Raw genomic sequence first — 22,502 nt, 5'->3', positions numbered from 1 at the left:
TGGACACGGGGCTCTTCTAGTCGATATTCCCATGTCATGGTGTTTTCTCTGTTAACCCCCTGGGCAGTTTTCTCAAGTTCATTTCCTCCCTTTGCTGCCTTCTCATTTCTGCCTTTTCTCTGGCTTGTCCTTCTCACACCCACAAGATGCCTCAGACTCATGTGCTCCCTTGCACCCGCTTCTGATCAGACTGTGAATCTGGAGGTGGGGACCAGCACGCGCAGAGCAGAACATCTCAGCTGGGGCCACTGGCCACTGTTGAGGGACTGAGAGAGAGAGCCAGTGCATGCCTTCCGGGAAGCGCTGGCCAGCTGTCCTCTTGAAAAGCCTCCGCCCCACTCTGCTACCTTGTTAGCTTGCCGGCCCGTGTCTCCAGGTTTTATGGCAGACTTCCGCTTCTGAATCATTTCCTCCTTCCTTACCATCATATCTTGCTACTTTCTTCATAAAAGCTACATTCGTTGTTTTTTCTTCTAACTTTTTATTCTGAATTAATCTTAATGTTAGAGAAAACTTACAAAGATAGTAGTTTCCATATACTCTACTCCAAGTCCAGCTTCCCCTAAAGGTAACATCTTATCCTCATGTAACGATAGTCTAATGATCAAGACAAGAAATTAACATTCACATTATACTAGTAACTAAACCGCACACTTAATTTCCATGTGAAAATGACTACCTTGCCTCCAGCATTTTTACTAATGGTCTATTTTCTATTCCAGGATCCTATCTGGGATCTCACATTTCATTTAATTGTCACATTTCCTTAGTCTTTCCTTTAAAAAAATTTTTTTTATATTTATTTGAGAGGCAGAGAGACAGAGAGTGAGTTCTACTTGCTGGCTTACTCTCCAAATGCCCCAGGTTGCAATGTCTCCTATGTGAGTGGAAGAAACCCAGTGACTTGGGCTGTCAGCTCTGCCTCTCAAAGTCTGCGTTACCAGGAAGCTGGAGTCAGGACTGAACCTAGGTGCTCCAGCACGGAATGTGGGGTCTTAACTGGAGTCGTAACTGCTGGGCTAAACGCTGACCCATCATTCCTCTCTGGGGTATTGGCCATTTCTTCTATAGAGTGTCTAAAATCTATGTTGTTGAAGGCTGCCAGGTGCCCCCTTTTGCCAAAGATTTTCATGGATCTCTGTAATCTTGGTCCTTCTGGAATTGGACTCTGTAACCTGGTACCTTGGCCTTTAGAACTCCTCCCCTTTCCGCATCTTTGTTTCTGTGACAAAGGAACACTCTGGCCAGATGTTCTGGTAGCATGTTATTGTCCTCCCCACCCCGATGGCCAACTTTGCATTTCAGTCAGGAGTGTTGCAGCTGTTCAGCAGTCCTGACAGAAGCCTTGGAGCTATTGCTCAAAGATGAAAGGCTCAGAGATGAAAGACAGGTTCTTTCCTTCATGGATCGCTGTGCAAGCTCGTGAACAGGCCAGCTCCTTGCCCAGGAGTCAAGGTGTTAGAATATGCAGATGATTCTGTCCCAGTTCTTGCCCACGGAGTTTGCATTCTGAGGGAGGCATTCCACAGATTTGAAGTCCAGGTTCAGGGTGTCAGGGCTGTTACGGAGGCGCAAACAGAGGTGATGGCTCAAGGCACGAGCAGCTCTGGGGTGGGGGTGGGGGGCGGAGTTGGGAAACACTTTGCAGAGGAGGGGCAGAGTGTTCTCCCCATCCCTTTCTATTCCCGCGACCACACTTGAGGGTAGAGTCTGAAGGCTGTGTCAGGTAGGTTGTAGACCCCTTACTGGTGGGTTTGCTTCCTGTAGAGCCAACAGAAACGCTTTTCTCCAGTCAAGCCTCTTTCAGCTTCCTTGGAGATAGGTCTTGTTGAGTGGCCTCCGTGATTCTGGACGTGACTTGAGCAAGAGCCATCCCTTTCTGCAGTCTCTCATTAGGTATCGTTGTTTAAACCGGGAGATTGCATTTATAAGGTTTAATACAATAGAGAGATGTTCCTGTATAAAAATGACTGTGTTGGATAGTGTGGGTGGTTCAAAATAGCTTGTCAGCACGGTTGGAGAAAATAGTTCAAAGCTTGTGCCCTTCTAAGTGTGCCTGTTAGGTGTCTTTTAATGTTTAGTGTAGTGGCTGAACATGAACTGTGGGTTAGACTGCCTGCGTTTGAATCCCAGCTCTGCTACTTGCTGGCTGGGTGACCTTGGGTCAGTTAATTAACTTCTTTAAGCCTCAGGTTTTCATCTTTAACATGGAGATTGTATAACAGTGTCTATCTCTGCCTCACCACCTTTAAAAATATCTCCACTTTATTATCTTTTTTCAAAACAGGATTACATGAGGCAGTGTGGGTAGTGCTAAGTAGTATAGTGCCTGACACATGGCAACTAGCCAGCAACTGTTACCTGTTCATCTTTAGTATTGATGTTGTTACAAATAGCACGCACACCATAGCAAAAAAAAATTTTTTTTTCTTGAGTTCTACAGAGCTGCCTCAATGTTCCCAAGGTCGTTGGTCCCTTGGAGATAAAGGTTTAGAAGACTGGAAATGAAATGAGAACGGTTTGCCGTGCCCACATGCCGCGGTAGAGACGTGTTCTCAGTAGGTTAGCACGGCCCTCCCCGTGCAGGTAGCAGTCACTGATACCTGGAATTATGTCTTCAGCACCGTAATTCTTCCCCCCAGGCCTCTTAGTGCTGTCAACACACCTCAGTGTTCCTTTCTTCCAGGGCTGGGAGTCTCGTTGCAGAGCTCTCCCCTCTTTTTCCCTGCGTGTCCTAAAGAAAATGCTTGGCTTTGTAGGAGTCTCCTACAGCTGTAGAGAAATTGGAAGTAGGAGAAGGTTGTAGCAGGCATTCTGAAACTGCTCTCACCTTCTCCAAGGATAGCCATTTGACACTTTTTTTTTTTTTTTAAGATTTATTTATTTTATTTGAAAGAGTTACAGAGAGGTCAAGAGGTTGAGAGGTCTTCCATCTGCTAGTTCACTCCCCAAATAGTATCCATAGCCGGAGCTGGGCTGATCCGAAGCCAGGAGCCAGGAGCTTCTTCCAGGTCTCCCATATGGGTGCAGGGGTCCAAGGACTTGGGCTAGGACTCGAACTGGTATCTATATGGGATGACAGTACTGCAGGTGGCGGCTTTACCGCCGGTCCCAGCCATTTGACTCTTTAGTCTTTTTTTTTTTTTTTTTTAAGATTTTTTATTTATCTGAGAGGTAGAGTTATAGACAATGAGAGGTAGATACAGAGAGAGAAAGGTCTTCCATCCGTTGGTTCACTCCTCAGATGGCCACAATGGTCAGAGCTGCACCGATTCGAAGCCAGGACCCAGGAGCTTCTTCTGGGTCTCCCACGTGGGTGCAGGGGCCCAAGCAGCTGGGCCGTCTTCTGCTTTCCCAGGTCATAGCAGAGAGCTGAATTGGAAGAGGAGCAGCTGGACTAGAACCGGTGCCCATATGGGATGCCAGTGCTGCAGGTGGAGGATTAACCCACTGCAGCACTGTGCTGGCCCCTGACTCTTTAGTCTTTCAGTTGAATTGTTCAAAACCATTTTTCCCCAGAGAGTTTCAAGATTGGATGATCTGAAAAGTGAGTCAGCCTAAACTGTAGGACTCCAGGGAATACAGACCAGATTATCCTCACCCTGGAGTTCAGTGAGATATCCAGAGAGACTCCCACAGTGCATTTCCATCTCTTAACTCATTTTAGGTGATCAGTTGCTCATAAACAGATTATCTACCTTGGCTCCTTGGCCTTCTCTTCAGCTAACTACCTAGCGGTGTCTAAAGTTGCTTGACCAAACTTGGATGGCTCTGAAACCAAGCTGAGTGTCACGCTGCTTCTCTCCAAAAAGTGATTGGTTACTCAGCAGTTTGCTTGGTATTATTCATAATATTCATTAACTTGAGAGTCAGTGATTTTTTAAATTTGAACCTCCTCTGCCCAGTTAAGAGCATCTGAGTTTAAAATTTCTTTTGGGACCTTTGATAGACTTAAGCCTTGCAGCACATCAGTCCTTTGTTGGTTTATAATGGTGGAATACTATTTTCTTTGCAGCTTTGGATTAAAAAAAAAAAAAAGAAAAAGAATTGTTACGAGTTTCTCACCTTGTTGTAATTCCCCAGCCTCCCTGATCATTCATGCTTCCATTGGAACAGCTAATAGCTGTGCAGATTTCCAGCGAGGGAAGCTTTGGAGCATTTCAAGGCTACCTAATTACTTACAGAGAAGCTGAAAGGTGGAGTGGAGGCTCTGGCCAGGAGTAAATGTGGGGCAAGGGAAGGGAGAAGCGCCAGCAAATCAACAGAACGTGGACACTCAGCGATAAAGCAGGACAAGAGAAGGACGTTACCATTGATTACCTGGCGGTTGTAGCGGACAGCAGCCCATAATGCGGCTCCTTTTTTAAGCAGGTGGTACAGGTTATATTGGATTGTGCTAACTCATTCATCTGGTGTCCCTGGAAAATGTGGTGTTGCTCATAAACAGAGTTCCCAGATAACCGAAGCCTTTAAGGAGGGCAAGGGTTGCTAGGACAAGAAAGAACCTAGAGGTGATTTCTTCTTACCTGCTCTTTTTTTCTGACGGGGAAGAGAAATTGGAATTAAAAGAAGGTGTGGTAGGAATTTTGATACCGAACCCAGGGAAGGAAGGGAACTTGCCTCAGGATCCCAGCAAATTGGTGACAAAAAGGGGTTGAGAGCAGTGCATTGTCCATGGTCCTGCCTCCTCTTCACGTGCAAGCCTTCTGCTTTTCATCATTTTGTATGGAGATACTTCTGAAACCTACGCTTGTTTGCCTTTCTCAGTAGGTCAAACCATGGTCTGAGAGGATCCTCATCCTGCGTATGTGTTAATTGCGCCTGGATTTGCTTTTACTCCTGCACCACAGAATGTTGGGATATTGAGTTGTTACGCCCCAGTTTTACAGTTTTTCATGCCTCTCCACGGTGTCAGCAGCTGTTACTCCTTAGTGTTATTGTTTGATAGAATTATATCTAACGCCTGAACCTTTGTTTTTATTTCTGCCTTTCTAAAATGGTATCATGAAGAGTTGAGGTTGTTGGATAAATAAAGTGTTCGTATTCTTGGTCATCTGTGGATGAACTGTACAACTTGAGTGCTCTTCTAGATGCCGAAGCCCGTAAGACAAGAGAAGAAGGCACAAGAGCATGACTTGTCTGTGGATGCTGAGTAGCATCTCTTCCCCCATCCCCGCCGTCTTGGGGCTGGAGAACACCAGAGCACTGCTGCCTCCAGTCTTGAGTATTTCAGGAGAAACCAGCACTCAGAAAGAGGGGCTTACCCTGGCCTTTCGTGGAGCGTCCTTTCCTTCTGGTTGCTTATCTTTCTGGATGGGAGCCATTTTCCTGTCTGCTTTGATTCTGTTCATTGGCCAACCTTACATCCAAATTCACACACCCAGCAGCCCATGAAATCTAGATTGTTGCAATCACCTGAGAGCCTGTATGCTTGATCTGTTTATGACTGTGCCCAGTTCCTATCTTGTGCTTGATTTCTTGGCTTTCTCTCTCTCTTCTCTCTCTCATACTATCTTCTTTCCCTGCTTCCTCCCAACACACACCAGTTTTGGACTTGTGTATCTGTGCTCTCTGGCTTCTGACTGCTGACCTGCCATTATGAAGGACCCTGGATAGCTCGGACTGAAGCAGCCTTACCTAGTGTACCTCCTATGGTGCAGCCTGCCCTCGCTGGACCATCCAGAGCCAACCTTTGCCCCAGCCCACTGGTGTTCCTGATCCTTTTGTGAAAGGGCAGCTTGGGAAAATCCTACCCGAGAGGCTTGCAGAATTTCCAGTTTTGTAACTTCGCTAGTCTCCCTTTGCTGTTGGCTCCTAGTCGTTCACAGGGGTTGACAGAGAACTAGTTTGTAGTTTACCATTGTTCCTAGGGCTTTGTGACATGTGCTCACAAGTCAGGCAGGCTGTGAGCCAGTTCTGACTTCTGAGAGTTAGTGAATTTCATTTGGATTAGTGATCCACATTGAACCTGTCATTCTTTAACCCTTCTGCGCATACTTATTAAATGCCTGGTAAATGTAAGGCCTCATACTAGATCCTGGGACCAGAGCAATGCAGGAAGTCAGCCACAGTCCCCACCCTAAGGGAACTTACAGCAAGGGAGGCAAGACAGACAATATACAAGAAAAGTGGGTGCAAATAATAAGTGCACCTAAACAATATCATCTCAAGTAGGGAATGAAGGGAAACATGGGCCATAGTAGTAAGAGTGATGGAGGAGCCGTGGTTATTTACTTCAGACGTTTCTAGAAGGCCTCTGGGAGGAGGTGACATTTGGGCTGAGATCTGAATAATGAGAAAAATCCAGTCACTTGAAGAGCTGTGGGAATAACAGCGTAGGCGGAGGTAGAAAACCCACATGGGAGCCCTGCGGTGGGACCGAACTTACCCTGCCGGAGTCAGGAAGCTTGGAGCTCTGTGGAGGAGAGGTGGTTGAGATAAGGACAGAGCGATCCGCTGGGAGATGAGGGTGTGAGGAGGACCTTAACGTATTTCCAGTCTAGGAAGCCATGAGGGTTTAAGCTGTGGGGTGACCAGAAGGGAGGTGGACACTGGGAGCAGTCCGGCTGGCTCCTCTGTTGAGTGGGATTCACCTGCAGAGAGCTATGGCGGAAACCGTGCTCTTCCCGGGATGATTACCTTCCCGCCTCGCTTGTTTTCAGACTCTCCCAGTTCTAAACATTTAATCTGTGTCCTGGCTTAGTCAAGAAGCAGCTCTCTCCTAGCGCCAGGCTTGGCTCGGAAGCTACGGGCACCGTGCCTCGTGTTGAGCACCCTGGCCTGGCGAGAAGGAAGAAAACAGGGCCCTGGGGGACCCCAGGACAATGCAAGTGACCTCCAGCGCCTGCGAACCTGGAGGGAGCTTTGGAACCTGTCAGCTTGATGCGCTTCTGCAAAACAGCTGCAGATGGTCTGGGCTGGTGATTGCATCTCACTGCTGATTTGCCCAGGTCTGCTGTGGCCGTCCTCTGCGTGTCTGGTTTTCTATTACAGTGGGTAATTAAGGGGGCACAGCCATCTCTGCCTGCTTCCAGGACATCTTTCACAATTGGCTTAGGGGCAGAAGTCCCTGCCAATTGTGTAAGTGTTAGCGGGCGCTGTGAATGGCTACCTTTTGCTTCAAAAATTAAAAAAAAAAAAAAGGCAAACTTAAAAAGAGCTGCCTCTCACGCCGGGGAGTAATTGCCTGCCTGTGCTGTGTCTGCTGGCTCTCTGGTGAGTTGTGCCATCAGACTTGTCAGTTGGTCGGCAGGGTCCTTTTCTCCTGAGTTAGCACACGGAGATCCGAGTGGGCAGAGGGAACACAAATTAGCTGTGATGCAAACCCATCTGCAGAGGAGCAGATTGCTTCCTTGCAGAGGTGCCGTCGGCGGGCAGCACCCCTCACTCCCCATGCAGCTCCCGCTGCTGCTGACAGCGCTTTTCAGCAAATGCAAAGACCTGCTTACGCACCACCTGAGCCGGCCACGTCTCCCAGCTTCAGAGTGTCACAGGGCTCGGCTGCTCAGCCTGCCCTGGAGATTGTCTCCCCGGCTTCCCCCGGGCCCCTTGCACCTCACTCAACATAATGAACTTGGGGAGACAAGGATTCTGATTCTTCTTCCTCTCCCCCGCCCCCCTTGCTGAAGAGTTCTTCTATCCACATAGACCCACAGAACTTACAAGGGCATGGAGGGCCCAGTGGGGGAAAAGAGATGGCATCTGCCTCTAGCTGGCATGACTTGTGCCATGGTCACGTGGGGATTCCATAATGAAGACTGCAAATCACTTCCCGTCCTTCTGAGCCTTTCCCGTAATTAGAAGATTAAACATTTTGTTTAAATTAGTAATTCCCCTCCCCCCTCCTCCGCGTGCTTGAAGCCACCATCAGAGCAGTGTGGAGACTAGTCAGCTGTCTGTCGTCAGGACGGAGCCTGGTTGGCTGTCTGCTCTCGGGCTCCCCGTTCGAGTTGTGCCTGTCAGCAACAGGCAGAGGAAGTCTGACTTCAGAAAGAGCAGTTTTTAGCCATGGCTCCCTTTGTGAGAGGCAGAGGCACTTTGCTGCTAACCCAGTTTAGTGCTGGTCGTTTTGCTCAGGGGCTGACCTTGAGCCTCACGGGGTGGTGTTGGAAGGCGAGTGTACAGCCAGGAGTGCAGTGTGGCTTGCATTGCTGGCACATTCGCCCTTGAGTTGCCAGCTTGTCTCTGTGTTCGTGGGAAAAGAGGGTCTCGGACAGGGCCAGGGTGCTCCTCACTTGAGGTGACAAGCAGGTCACTGAGGGGCACGGAATGGTTCACACTTTTAATGAAATAGAGTCCATGTGAGCTCCTCCCTGTGCCAAGGGCTGGGGACTACCAGGTGCGAAGCCCCCGAGAGCCAGGCCTTAGAGCCTTTCTCTAGTCTGGCAGAAACCCCACTCCAGAACCTCTTGTTCATGCCAGTCCATCCTCACTCCCGTTCTGCAGATGGGGAAGAGACGCCCAGGGGGTGTCGGGGCTTGGCCAAAGACAGCAGGGAGGGGATGTAGCATCTTCCTCCGGGAAGGGGCTCCAGTGGCTGAAGCAGCCAAGGAAGGGAAGACCCTAGGGAGAGGATGCAGGGGCGTGCTGCCCCCACTGGCGGGCTTCGGTTGGCTGTCAGCTTCCCCCCTGCACTTCCCCCCCACCGGAGTGCCTTGGTTGCAAGCCTTTTTCCTCACTGGGCTGTGTGTTCCTCAGGGGCAGTGACCGGATCAGTGCCCGCTCTCACCCGAAGGAAGGAAGGGTGCGGACTGAATGAAGGAAGCAGTGGGTCAGTGATTGGCTGATTGAAGGCGGTCTCTTCTAGGTCTCTCTATATTCAGGTTACTGCCTCCCCGAGGCATCTTTTTTCTTGCCTCTTCTTTCTTTTTCTTTGTTTTTAAACATTTATTTATTTATTTGAAAGACAGAGTTACAGAGAAGCAGAGGGAGAGAGTTATTCCATCTGCTGATTCACTCCCCAAATGGCTGCAATGGCTGGTGCTGGGCTAATCTGAAGCCAGGAGCCAGGAGCTTCTTCTGGGTCTCTCATGCAGGTGCAGGGGCCCAAGGTCCCTGGCCATCTTCCACTGCTTTCCCAGGCCATAGCAGAGAGCTGGATTGGACGTGGAGCAGCCGAGGCTTGAACCGGCACCTATGGGGGATGTTGGCACTGCAGGTGGCAGCCTCACCTGCTATGCCACAGCGCTGGGTCCATACCGTCTTTCTTGGTGTGGAGTACATTCAGCTGTGTTTGTGAATGAAGGTGGCCCTAGTCAGAGGGGACTCTGGGTTGGCTGACAGTTGCCTTAAGTAACAGTGGCTGAGCTTCATAGAAAGCCTGGTTCGATCACTGTAGTAAGCTAGGGGTTGATTGGCATTTCCTTTAAAGACCATGGCTGTCTCCGACTCTAAAGCAAGAAAGTGCTTGATTCACTTATTTGCCAAAGATCTCTGCAAGTCAGCTGTGGGCCATATTGCTGTTTTCTCTTCACTCAGCATTATAGGCCAAAACAAGAGCTCACCCAGAACAAGCAGATTTGGCTTTATTTGTGTTGGTTGGATCTGGCATATTCATTTCAGTTTGATGTTTTCTTTCTCTTTTAACATTTGCTGAGTACTTTTCTGGGTTAGGCACTTCCACATAGTATCCCACAACACTGTAGGGCTTTCTCTATAGGTGAACCTAAGGCAGAAATGGGTGATGTGTTCAAGGTCGCACACTGGTGACAACAAACACAGGGTTGTTTTTTTTTTTTTTTAAAGATTTATTTATTTATTTGAAAGAACCACGCGAGGCGCGGGGGTGGGGGTCCTTCCTTCCATCCCCTGGTTCACTCCCCAACTGGCCACAGTGGTTGGAGCTGAGCCAGTCAGGGGCCAGGAGCCTTCCCTGGGTCTCTAACGCGCGGGTTCAGGGGCCCAAGAACTTGGGCCATCTTCCATTGCTTTCCTCAGCTACAGCAGAGAGCTGGATTGGAAGTGGAGCAGCTGGGACTTGAACCGGTGGCCACATGGGACTCTGGCACTGCAGGCGGTGGCCCTACCCGCTATGCCACAGCACCAGTCCCAAACACAGGTGTCTTGATTGCCAAAATCCATTCCCTTCTCTGCACCATGCCTCCCTGATTAGTGTGGCATCTATAGCATCCATTTCCTATAGGTTTTATGCTTTGCACATGGCTAGGACACATGAATTTCTAAACTAGAAAGTTCTAGAGCTCACAGTTCGCTTGCATTTAAGGAGCCTCAGGAAATGTATCTGTAGCAAGCACAGCAATCAGTTAAGGCTGGACGAATCCCCAATCACATGTTGGGAGTGTGCTGTTCTGGACAGTGCCAGAGCTTTCGGCTCAGGCTCATTTCAGGGTCTGAATCTTGTCGCCACCATTTTCTAGCTCTTGACCTTGGGCAAGTCACTCTGCCCACCACCTGTGCCTGTGCCTTCTCACTTGTGGAAGTGGGGAGTGGTGTCACTGGCTTGGAAGCATTATGAGACAGTTGGAAGGGTGAGGAACTTTTAGGCTCCTGGTATGGAGTAGGCATCCGGTGCATGGTAACTGTTACATGATGTGGGGAATCGCTTAGGGAGCTGCAGGAGATCTGTGTGACTTTTTTTTTTTTTTTAACCCCACCCTTCTGTGACCTCAGTGCCTCTTACGTTCTTTGTGAGATTTCTGTCTGGCTTTGCCTTTTGAGGTCCATCCTGGCTCACTTGGGCAGCTTTGCTTAAACGAGGTGGCTGCCACCCCTTGAGTACACGATGTTTCAGGCCCTGCATCTCTCTGTGCTCTTTTGTGTTTACTGGAATTCTCAGGTTTCCAAGTAATTTCAGTCTGAGACAAGTGAATAGAATTGATGTCAGGCTGCTTTAACACAGGTGTTATGAACGAGATTAAGAGGTTGTTGAGAAGGTATCAGCGGCACTCTGGGGCTGCCTTCCTGAAGTCTCTCTAAATTGACAGCTAATGGGTAGTTTGCCTTGATGGCTCTCTTAGAGTTGGTTGTAGCAGACCAGAGATTCACCCACCGATGAAACTTGCTTATGAAAATTTGCTTTTCTTTATCAGGAAGTGGAGCCGTAGTAACACATAATGCTGTCTGTATCATGCTGAAAACAAGTGCTTTTGCACTGTTGAAACACCTTTTTTTTAAAGTCTTATTTATTTGAAAGGCAGAGTGACAGAGAAAGAGGGAGAGCCACTTTAGTGGTTTGCTAGCTTTAGTGGTTTGTAAAGCTTCTAGAAATAGCAAAAGCTTTGAGTTGAGGAGAGAGAAATCTATCTGCTTGTTCACTCCCCAATGGCTACAGTGGCTAGGTCTGGTCAGGGGCCCAAGCATTTGGACCATCCTCCACTGCCTTCCCAGGTGCATTAGCAGGGAGCTGGGTTAGAAGTAGAGCACAAATACACTTTCAGCAAGTGTTCTGTTATGGGATGCTGGTAACAAAGGCTGGGGTTTAACCCTGGCACCACAACAATAACCCTAGACAACTTGTTTAAAGACAGTCAGTTCATAAGGGCTTTTTTTTTTTTTTTCTTTTTTGGGTACCTTAAGTCTGCCAGTCTTCAAAGAAAATGTTAAATGTGGAGGAGATGGTTCCAAACAATTATTTTCTATTTATTTTTACAGATTTATTTGTTTGTTTGAAAGGCAGAGTGATGGAGGTTGAGATTGAGATGGGTGGCTGGAGAGAGATTTTTTTTCACCCCCTGGTTCACTCTCCCAATGCCTGAAGCAGCTAGGGCCAGGCCAGGTTAAAGCCAAGAGCCAGGAACTCCATTTGGGTCTTCTACTTGGGTGACAGGGACTCAAGTACTTGAACCAACATCTGCTGCCTCCCAGGATATGCATTATCACAAAGGTGGCTTGGAAGTGGAGTGGCCAGGACTCAAAGCAGCCACTCCAGTATGGGATTTGGGTGTCCCAAGCAGCAACTTAGTCTGCCATGCCACAACACCCACGCCTCTATTATTTATTTATTTTTGTGTAAAGGACACTTATTTTTTAGTCTTATCCTTGCAGAGTTTCTTCCTACCCAGCAAAGAAGAATGCATTTTCCTATTTGGTCTGCTAGATGCCTTTGCTGGGAAATTGAGTTTCTTAAAATGTTCTTGACCTGAGCAGGTGTTAGTTTAAAATCACTTTGAAATCAACCTTATAGCCTCCCTGAGAGGGAGTGTGGTGATGGGGACAGCACTTATAGGAGGAATTTATAGGTGGCCAACAGGCCCCTACTCAGACTTCCAGAGAATTCTATCTGATTATATTCCACACGGCCAGCTCATCAGGATTCTCTGTTGGAGAAAATACTGCTGCCACTGAACTGTCTCATCTAAGAATAACTCATTCTCCTTTCTTGTCTTTATTGGGAATGGGGATATTTTGCTAACTTTAGTGGTTTGTAAAGCTTCCAGAAATAGTAAAAGCTTTGAGTTGAGGAAAATAAAGTGCATCTTAGACAAAAGCAGACATGAAAACATCTCTTTTCATTGTCTTTGATGGACTCATCAACAGGCAGGTATGTATTGAGATTGTAACAGTAGGTACTTCATTCAACCAAGGCCGGGGGTGGGGGGAGGAGAGCGCCAGCGAGACAGAGAGGAGTACATTACCACCCAGGTGCTGGGAAGTGTTATGTAATCATGCTGAGTTTTCAAACACCAAATATTGCTCAAAATGTTGAAAAGTATTCTTCTAAACGAGATTCTCAGGGCAGAGTTCCATGAGAGTTCTATCTTCCTTGAAGAAAGAGTGGCAGCTATTGGGTAACTGAGTTATGGGTAAGTTCTCAGCTTTACAAGACAGAATAGTAATAGGTAAGGTCCTAGGCTTTGGAGAACCCTTAAGGGAGGAGAGAGCAAGTGTTTGTGAAGGAATTAAGTGCTTCATTTCTCACTCCTGATCCGGTTTCCACTCATGCATCCCTGGATCATTCTTTCCTCCTTTCCTATTTTCTCAGAACATTTTAATTGTCTCTCCCCCCCCCCCCCCCCATCTGTGGTATATACACTTCCTCCCAATACCCTCTCTGTTTGAAAGATAAATGGAGTTTTGGGTCTTGGCAGTGACCTCAGAGGCAACTTATAGAAAAAGTAATTAAAGATTTCCTTGTCCAACTTCAGTCTTAATGAAATTGTCCATTGCTAGAGGCAATGTTCTGCTGGCTGCACACCTGTCGGTGTACTTGCGTGTGCCATGGAACTTGCAGAACCACTGTACAGGTCTGCTGCTTGCCAAGTGCCTCTGCCACTTCCTTGCCTTAGATACTTAAATTGTATTCGGACTTGGTGTCTTCCTAAGTAGTAAGTGTATTTATCGTATGTGAGTGTTGATTTAAAACTGTAAATAATTTAAAATAGCTCCCCCATATACTAAATTTTTTTTTTTAAGAAAAGCACATTATTTTCTCCCCATCTGCACACAAGGGCACCCAGCAACTGGTGGGAGAAGGTGCCATTGTTTTTTTAATTTAAAAATTTTATTTATTTATTTGAGAGGCAGAGATACAATCAGAGAGAAGGAGAGACAGAGAGAGAGGTCTTCCATTTGTTGGTTCACTCCCCAAAAGGCTGCAACGTCCAGAGCTAAGCCAATCCAAAGCCAGGAGCCAGGAACTTCTTCCAGGTCTCCCACGCTGGTGCAGGGGTCCAAGCACTTGGGTCATCTTCCACTGCTTTCCCCATAAGCGGAGAGCTCAATCAGAAGAGGAACAGCTGGGACATGAACTGGCACCCATATGGTGCTGCAGATGGAGGCTTAGCCTACTACACCACCATGCTGGCTCCTAATTTTTATTTGATTAAACAAATTTTATTTGATTAAGTTCAGACTTAACTGGTGTAAATTGTGGGTGACTGGACCTTAGTGTGAGTTCTCCAGATAATCTAGGGGAGGGAGTTCTTATTGAAATCTTATAAAGATGCTAAGCTCTTCTGGGTAGCAAAATTCCAACAGGTAAAGGCACCTGCAGAAAGCTCACCTGGCTAAAGGCATGGGCAGGAAAGCATCAGAAGGGAATTTCATGTTGGCTGCAAGATGGTGGCATCAGGGAAGGTGGTAGAATGTATGCCACTAAGGTGATAGTTTGTGAAGTTGGACACAGAAAGGGGTCTGGGGGCCGTGTCTACTGCTCCTGCAAAGTTGGAGGTAGCTTTCCAGGCCTGGTTCCTTGACTTCAGGCTCAAGTCTTCTCACTTCTTTGAGCCTTTGCTTACATTCTGTTAATTACAGAGCTGGACTAATATTCTTTGAGTTTTACCATGCTTACTTGCTGAATATTACTCGTTGGCACTGTTAGAAAGTGTACTGGTTCACTTCCCAAATGCCTGTAACGGCTAGGACTGGGCCAGGCCAAATCCAGGAGCCAGGAATTCGATCCAAGTCTCCCACATGCGTGGCAAGGATGCAAGTACTTGAGTGAGCCATCACCTGTTGCCTCCCAGGAAGCTGGAATTGGGAGCAGAGTAGGCTTTGAACCCAGGCACTCCAATATGGGGTGTGGGCAGCCCGACCCAACTTAACTGCTAGGTCAAATACCCGCCTCTTTTAAAGTGTGTCTAACTCAGTGCTATGGTACTGTGGCTGAGTTGGATTCTAAGTGTCTTTACTTACAAAATAAATTTAAAGCTGGCTATCCTGTTGACTCATTGAATTTGAGATGTACAAAACCTGCAGCTATTTTCTGAATGAACTGTTTTTGACCCACACATGGTTCCCCAGGAAGGTACATTATCCATTTGCTGTTTTGAATTTGAGCAGTTGACTCTATCCTCAGTTCTACCAGCTCCACCTATGTGTCTACCATTTGTCCACATCTCTCCAACTGTGCACTGGAATAACTTTGTGAGAAGTCTTGCTAATTTTAGGTACCCAGGCCAGCACCACAGGTCACTTGGCTAATCCTCCGCCTGCGGCGCCGGCACCCCGGGTTCTAGTCCTGGTTGGGGCGCCGGATTCTGTCCCCGTTGCTCCTCTTCCAGTCCAGCTCTCTGCTGTGGCCCGGGAAGGCAGTGGAGGATGGCCCAAGTGTTTGGGCCCTGCACCTGCAAGGGAGACCAGGAGGAAGCACCTGGCTCCTGGTTTTGGATTGACACAGCGCTGGCCGTAGTGGTCATTTGGGGGTGAACCAACGGAAAGGAAGACCTTTCTCTCTGTCTCTCTCTCTCACTGTCTACTCTGCCTGTCCAAAAAAAACAACAACAACAACAACAACAACAACAAAAAACACCACTTTGGTACCCAATTGCATGTTGTAAGCTCTCAACCTTACTTGGAAATACCAAGGTTAAAGGACCACAACCAGCTGGGCGTGACTTGCTCTGCATGATCCCCTTCTACTTCCTTCCCTTTGTTCCCCGTGTGTGTGCGTAACCATTCTATTTAGCCAGATTTTTCAGATTATTTTAAGAAATAAAATATTGTAACTGCAGCTGAAGTCTCCAGTGTTCCCTACCCTAATCCCATTTTGTTGTGCATTCCTCCTTGATCTGTTTTCTTCTTATTCTCCTTGGAAACAATCACCATCCTAAATTTGGTGATTTATTATTTCCACAATTTTTTTTTACTGTTGCTGCTTATGCAAATACTTTCCAATGAATATTCTTTAAATATCCCCTGTGTATATGTGTGAGAACGCCTCTACTTTATATATACCTAGGCGTAAAGCTGCTGGGATCATTGTAGGATATATGCACCTTCAATTAGCTCTTGTTATAATAGTTACAATAGCTCCTATTTCTCTAATCCTCATTTACACTTTGTGTTGCCAGATTTTAATTTTTTCATTTTGTGTTCATCTACCAATACTTGATAGTTTTAATGTGCATTTCCCTGATTTCTAATGAGGTTGGGCCACTGTACGTTTTTGGGCTACTCACTGTTCTTTTGTGATCATCTGCCTGTACTCTTTTGTCTCATCTTGTTTCACCCTGCCATCCCTTATCTTACTAAAAGTCGTTTGAGGTAGCAGAGCAAGGGCAGAGCATTTTTATGTGGATGTAGCACTGGTAAGTCAGATGACTTTTTCAAGGTCATGTGACTCTTCAGTGATTCACTCAAACCCAGGCTGTTCTGATGATTGGTCTGCTGCTGTTTGCATTTTAGCATATTACTTCTTTTTCAATCAGTGCTATTCTGTTGTTATTACTGTTGGATTGATGTTTCATATTCCCTTCAGCACCTAATAGAGTGATGTTGAGGTTCTATTAGCCCAGTAAATACTTCCAGAATGAATGAATGAATGATGATAGTTCTGGTGAACCTGACAAAACATATTCATAGTAAGTCTGCTAAAATGGAGGTGGTTTACCTTCCAATGATTTTTACAAGTATCTTTGCCTGCGTTAGTTTTGACAAATAATGAAACTGCATCAACATTGAGCTCTCTGGTACAGTTGCAGAATTAATCAGAGAGGATGTCAAAGTAAATCATGGACATTAAAGTATAGTTTGTGCTCATAAAAGGAAATCTAAACACTGTTTGGAGGTGAGATGAATACATACTCAAGTGTTAACAAGGAATAAGATTTTTTTGGGGGTAGGAAAAATTGATTAAAGAGAGTCTTCATGACTAGTGATTTAAATCGTAAATCACATCTGTCTTACCTGTCAGCCAATCAGATTACTGATTTTAAGTGAGACTATTAGAAACTTTGACTTTTGATGCATTGATATTTTTTCTTATTGTGGACATTGATTAAAAACCGCATTCTCCAGTCATTATTGGGGTCTCAGTTCCTGTAATTTTTTTTAAACTGAGAATAGATGGTGGTTCTGTTTTATGTTTTGCAATGACTTTGCTTTGGGATTTGAGTTCTTAGTACCTGGTTTTTCCTTCAGAAAAAAGATAGTAGGTTGCCATGATTCATTGATATTTTTTGTTTTGAAGCTTTAAGACTTATACATTTGCAAAGGCATGATTTGTATGTATATAAATAAATGAATATCTGGGGTTTTTACTCATATTTTCTTAAATTATGATGATTTATATTTGTGTAGGCCTTTCTGGTTGACATTGGGTCCCTTGGGAAGCTGTTGTGTTTGGTCATCAACAACAGCCCTTTGAGGTGGGTGGAAATTTCTGGCTCTGATGACTTTAGTTTCTAATTATGAACTTGGGCTGATGGCGGTTGCAGCATTAGAGAGTATGAGCATTTTCAGTTGTGCCTTAAGCAAATTTGCAAGGGAGCCCTGATGTTAACTTTGGCAGGTTTCATGCCTGCAAATATTGATTGAGCCAGAAGTCCTAGTTGTAAAATGTCACCAGTGAATATGCAGCCAGGAAAGGCAGGGGAAAACTCATTACTGCAGCTCATCTGTAACTTCTGGGTCAAGTTACTCACTACCATCTGGTAAAAATGAATGTTTGAAAACTCCCTTTTATTCTGACAAAAGGTAATCAAGAGAGGTTAATGGCAGATGATTTCTGAGCATTTCAGATTGGTTAGGCCAATCCATCCACAAGCATGGTTTTGTGACAGTCCATATTGTCTAATGATCTCCAGAGGTATTAGAAAGCTTTGCAATGGTGAAATCCCGAAATAATGGGAGGAATTTAATTATGTGTATTTTGTGCTGCTGCCTACCCACCTTCCCAGTGAAAATGTTTATTCTGGAAAAAGGCAGTGGGAAAGGAAGAAATAAATAGGTCTGCTGTCTTGAAAGAATTTGGTGTCTTTGAAATGTGCAAGCAAGACTAGACCTGTTTTATTTTTATTTTTCTTAAAGATTTATTTATTTGTCAGGCAGAGTGATAGAGGAAGAGAGCGACAGAGAGACAGAGGAAAGGAAGGAGAAAGAAGAGAGAGTGAGCGATCTTCCATCCAGTGATTTACTCCCCAAATGGCTACAGTGCTCGGTGCTGGTCCAGGCAGAATCCAGGAGACTTGAAATCCATCTAGTCTCCTGAATGGGTGGCAGGGGCCCGGGCACTTGCCCATCATCCACTGCCTTCCCAGGCACATGAGTAGGAAGCTGGATTTGAAGGGGAGCTTGAACCAGTGCATCTGATGTGGGATGCTGGCATCGCTAGTGGAGCTTAAGCTGCTGTGCCACAGTGCCAACCCTGCACCTGTGCTGGTTTTAAGGAGGATTAGGGACCAGAAAGGAAACTTCTAAGAAAAAGTGTTTCTCCTCAGTTGCATAAATTCTTGGACGTGGTGACGCAAAGAGGGAGGAAGTGCAGTTTAGGGAGAGGGTAAGTTTCTGGTGGTCGTAGGAAATTCTCAGCCTCTGCCTGGCCAGAGATGTTTTAAAAGGGGGTTCCTATAAATGATTGCATTAGACCAGGGATGCTCCAAATCTGACTGCCTCTCGTGCCTTGGAATTACTGCAAGGGGTTGTGAATCCAGATGTATACACGCATTTCCTGCAGAATGAACACATAATTCTCTCTCTCCTGTGAATGTAGACATTAAAAACGAATTTAGCAAGAAGTGGTACAGAGTAGATTGTTGTCATTGCGTCTTTCCTCAATCTCTAGAGGGCACTAAAAAGTACAGCTGACTTGGGTAGGTAAATTTACCCACTTGTCAGGTAAATTAAAAGGGACCATATTTAAAAACCTAACTACTAATGGTCAAGGCCCTTCCCAACCATGAGTGTTTTTATTTTGAATCAAGTATGTCAGAGAGAGAGGGAACTTTGTGTATTTTTTTCCTATGGGCCAAACTGTGTTCTGCACATTGACAGCATGGGCCTTTGTGTGCATGCATACATACAGATGTCTCTGTCAAAACAAGTATTGTGCCCAGTTCACAGACTGAAAAAGTCCAAAACTAGAAAGGGTAAGTTATTTTCCAGAGCTAAGAAGTATAGTGAAAAAAAAAAATAAAATAAATTAAAAAAAAATAAAGTATAGTGGCCAGGACGTGAATTTAGGAAAATCTGGCTTAAAAACTCATTGTCCACATAGCCTGTCGCCAGTTGCAATCAGGTTAGGGATCACTAGCTGTAGCCGTAATGGATTAGAAGCCTTTCCTGTTGATAGCTCCTAGTTAGAACTCTCCTATCTAAAACAGGAACTGGTCTGTGTTCTTATATTTTAAATGGAACTTTGTTTACTGGCGATTGCTTCAACATCCTCTTATTTACTTTCCAAGCAGTCCTGAGTGAGTTTAGAGAAGGAACAAGCATCGTATTGGGAATGAGAAGTCTTATATTCTTGCTCACTGCAGACACTTTGCTTAAACCTACTGGGCTCAGCTTTCCCTCTTCCATGGAGAGAGAAACCAGGCTATCTTTTTCCCACTCAGCTTTCTGAGTCTTTGCTATTGTTTGCTGTTTAGGAAACAGGACTTCATGGCCCACTTGGAAGATCCTGTTTAGAAGTGTCTAAGCTCCTTAGTTCTAGGTGAAACAAGGCTCCTTTGACTTTTCCCACTTTCTAGAATTGAACATCGTTTTTCTAATTTTAATGTGAAAGTTTCTTTTCTGAATGATCTCCTTCCTTAGCTTGGTAGCTTGGATTGATGAGCCATACTTAGGCATACACACATTTCTACTGTTATTCCTGATACAAATGTGCTCTTCATGTTAATAATTGCTTTATGTGTTTTCATAATTTATCATAGTGATACCATTATTGCTTATTATAGGAGTTCCCTCCCCCCCACCCCCCCACTTCTAAGTCTAATTGAGGTCGAGACAGACCATAAATGCGATAATATAGATTGCATGCTCAGAGGAAATGGAGTTGGTTTCATAGTGGAGTTTTAATTTAGGATTCGTTCTGGTGATGTAGCCTCCTCCTATGGTACATTACTTTGAGCCCAATATAACTGCGTGTTCCCACAGCCCCTCATTATAGCTACAGCTTCTCACTGCTTTTTAATTAAAAAAAAAAAAAAGAGAGAGAGAGAGGGAAAAATGAAACCTAAAGCTTAGGTTGGATATTGTCTGGGTATGCAGGGAGTATCCTAGGCAGATGCTTATTTAATTTTTTAACCCTTTCCAAGCTTTCATATAGTTGTGTTGATTTCTATTTCAGAGGGATCCATGGAGACACACACTTTGCACACAGTAGGCTTCAGGCGTCCTGTGCATTGTCTTGAAGCCCATTGTGAGGTGTGAGTAGGTGAAACTGTTCCATTGGCCTAGAAAGGCCACCAGCTGTGTGGTTGGATGGTGGCAAAAACTTGGTGAGCACTCATCACTCCCCACCTGTTGGGAGTGAGACAGGCAATGTAGGAAGCTGTAACATGGGGAAGGCGGATGTTCTGGCACATCAGAAGTTAAGAGTTAATCATTTTTTTTTTCTCTACTCCTGTGGGCAGCAGAAGCAGAGAAATGACTTTATTAAGAACAGTTGCTTTTGTCATTCCGTCATCTTGAGGGATTCCAGATACCTTTCTGATATCAAAACAAATTAATCTCCAAAGGTGACTGGTAAGAGTGGCTGAAGCCTCTTGGGATTGGTTGTGTCCAACACAAGGAGCGCTCAGCCTGTGCTGCTGACCTGGCTGACAGCCTGCGTCAGGCTCTCTCTCTCTGGATCAGGAGCTCCTGGCTCCCTGGCGGTGAAATCAGTTTGACAGCTGCAGGCCTTTACCCTACTCAAAATTCTTGTTGTGTTTTCTGTAATGGGTCACGCACACAGAGGTGAACATTGCACAAATATAGGCAAGAAGTTTACTTCTGGGTCAGGGTGTCAGCTCCATGAGTTTCAGTGTGAGCCTTTCGCAGCCAGTACTTGAGTGTTCTGAGTCTGTATTGCTAGAAAGACCCTTCTGTTTTGGCTTTGTTGGGGAATAGGAATCCCCCAGCTAGAGACCTTTTCCTCTTGCACTGTTCAGTCATAGCGCCACCAGCCACCTATGGCTGTTGACTTTTGAGTTGAGGCTGCCTATATTAAGATATGCCACAAACGTAAAATACGCGCTAGAATCCAAAGACCTAGTATGGAAAAAGAACATAAAATATCAAGTTAGGAACTTTTGATATTGATTACATGTTGAAGTGTTATTTTGATGTTATTTTGATTAAAGAAAATATAATAGCCCAAGCATTTGGTACTATCGTTAAGGTGCCATTTGGGATCCCTATGTCTCATAGCGGAGTGCCTGGGTTTGCACTTTTGATTCTGGCTTTTGCTAATGTGCATCCTGAGAGGCAGCTGTTGCTGGCTCAAGTACTTGGGTCCCCACCATCCATGTGGGAGACCCTGATGAGTTTCAAGTTCCTGACTGCAGCCTGGCCCAGCCTTAGTTGTTGTTAGGAATGAACCAGAAGAAGGAAGATCTCTTTCTGCCTGTCCCTGTCCCTCCCTCTCTCTGTTTTTGCCTTTCAAATAAATGAAACATAAATAAACATTTAAAAAAATAAACTATTATTAAAATTAATTTTATCTTTATTTTTTAAATGTGGCTAGTAAAGTTTTTGTAAATTATAGTGGCTTACACTGTATTTTGATTGTATATTCTATCCTAGACTTTTTTTTTTTTAAAGATTTATTTATTTGAAAGAGTTAGAGAGATATCTTCCATCATATGGTTCACTGTCCAAATGGCTGCGCAGCCAGGGCTGGGTCAGGCTAAAGCCAGGAGCCAGGAACTTCATCCAGGTCTCCCATGTTGGTGCAGGGGCTCAAGCACTTGGTCCATCTGCTGCTTCCCAAGCACATTAGCTGGGAGCTGGATTGGAAGCGGAGCAGCTGCGACTTGAACCAGCTCCCAAATGGGATGCTGGCACTGCTGGTAAAAGCTTAACCTGCTACGCCATAGTGCTAACCTCCTGCCCTAGACCTTTAAACTGTAGTAGCAAGGCAGTATTTGTCTTTTTTTTTTCTTAAGATGTATTTATTTATTTGAAAGAGTCACACAGAGAGAGGAGAGACAAAGAGAGAGAAGAGAGAAGAGAGAGATCTTCCATCTGTTGGTTCATTCCCCAGATGGCAATAATAGCCAGGATTGAACCAGACTGAAACCAGGAGCAAGGAGCTTCATTTGGGTCTCCCATGTCAGTGACAGAGGCCCAAACACTTGGGCCATCTTCTGCTGCTTTTCCCAGGTGCATTAGCAGGGAGCTGGATCTGAGTGGACTCAAACAAGCACTCATTTGGGATGCCAGCATCACAGGTGGCGGTTTTAGCCACTACCCCATAATACCAACCTTGTGCAGTATTGTCTTCTTCATACATATGTGCCCAGAACTGAGCAGAATGCCTTGTATGTAATTGGCACTATGTAATAAATATTTGTTGAAGAAGTTAATTCTAGCCATGATTTACTCAGTGTGGTCAGGTCTGAGAAATGAGTAGAAACTTCTCTATTTGCAATGTTTGGGTTTGAAAAAGGAGTTAATTAAAGGTGGAGGAAAGAAGTAAAGAGGAGAAATTCTTTAAAGTTTTCCCTTGGCTCTTTGCTGAAGCAAAATATATCCGGGCCTTTGCAGGGCCTTTCCACTTATTGGAGAAGGAGGGGGAGCTGTTGTGTTGATGAAGAGGCCATATCCGAGGGTCTTAATGAGCTCTGCCCTGCCTCGGAGTTCTGGGGAGGAAGAAGGTTGCAGAGAGTTAAGAACCTAAA

The 22,502-nt window shown here is 45.5% G+C and overlaps 1 protein-coding gene and 1 long non-coding RNA gene across 2 annotated transcripts in view; one reads left to right on the top strand and one right to left on the bottom strand.

The window, feature by feature from the left end:
* CTNNBL1 (catenin beta like 1) overlaps positions 1-22,502 on the top strand; it is a 170,546-nt gene that overhangs the window by 13,996 nt on the left and 134,048 nt on the right. The window lies entirely within an intron of this gene.
* On the bottom strand, positions 3,134-7,136 carry LOC138844306 (uncharacterized). Its single transcript, XR_011379916.1, has 2 exons — positions 6,389-7,136; positions 3,134-6,285 (listed from the first exon to the last, which is right to left on the bottom strand). It is a non-coding gene; the product is annotated as an uncharacterized lncRNA (long non-coding RNA).

This window comes from Oryctolagus cuniculus, chromosome 11 (genome assembly GCF_964237555.1).
Source record: "Oryctolagus cuniculus chromosome 11, mOryCun1.1, whole genome shotgun sequence".
Classification (NCBI taxonomy): domain Eukaryota; kingdom Metazoa; phylum Chordata; class Mammalia; order Lagomorpha; family Leporidae; genus Oryctolagus; species Oryctolagus cuniculus.
The sequence above is the reverse complement of the archived record's forward strand: the minus strand, read 5'-3'. Positions and strand labels throughout refer to the sequence as shown.